Source organism: Octodon degus, unplaced genomic scaffold, assembly GCF_000260255.1.
Source record: "Octodon degus isolate 3935 unplaced genomic scaffold, OctDeg1.0 scaffold00288, whole genome shotgun sequence".
In the NCBI taxonomy this organism is placed as follows: domain Eukaryota; kingdom Metazoa; phylum Chordata; class Mammalia; order Rodentia; family Octodontidae; genus Octodon; species Octodon degus.
The window spans coordinates 1,012,840-1,013,202 of record NW_004524864.1 but is presented as its reverse complement, the minus strand read 5'-3'; positions in this window follow the sequence as shown (position 1 = coordinate 1,013,202).

Here is a 363-nt window from a genome sequence, read left to right as displayed (position 1 = left end):
CTTGACCTACTGGTCCCAGCCCAGGCGCAGCGTGATGATATCCTCTTTCACCCTCTTGGGATGCCACCAGTCACTCCTTAGTACCCCCCCACACACACCCTGACTACAGAGTAGAAATTTCTGTCACTTTCCGGGAACCCCCAGATCCAGTCCTAGTACAGGTCCGGTGAGTGTGTGGGAGAGCTGCCTCTCCCCGCTACTCCACCTTGTCCCCTCCAGACTCAGCTCAGGCCTGGCATACAGGCCTGGGGTGAAACCCTGCAGATGCAATCCCTGCAGAGAGTGTAGGGGACAGAAGCACCCAGCTAGTCCAGGAGAAGAACATCTTGCCAGAGGGGCACAACAGGTTCACCCTCAAGGGCA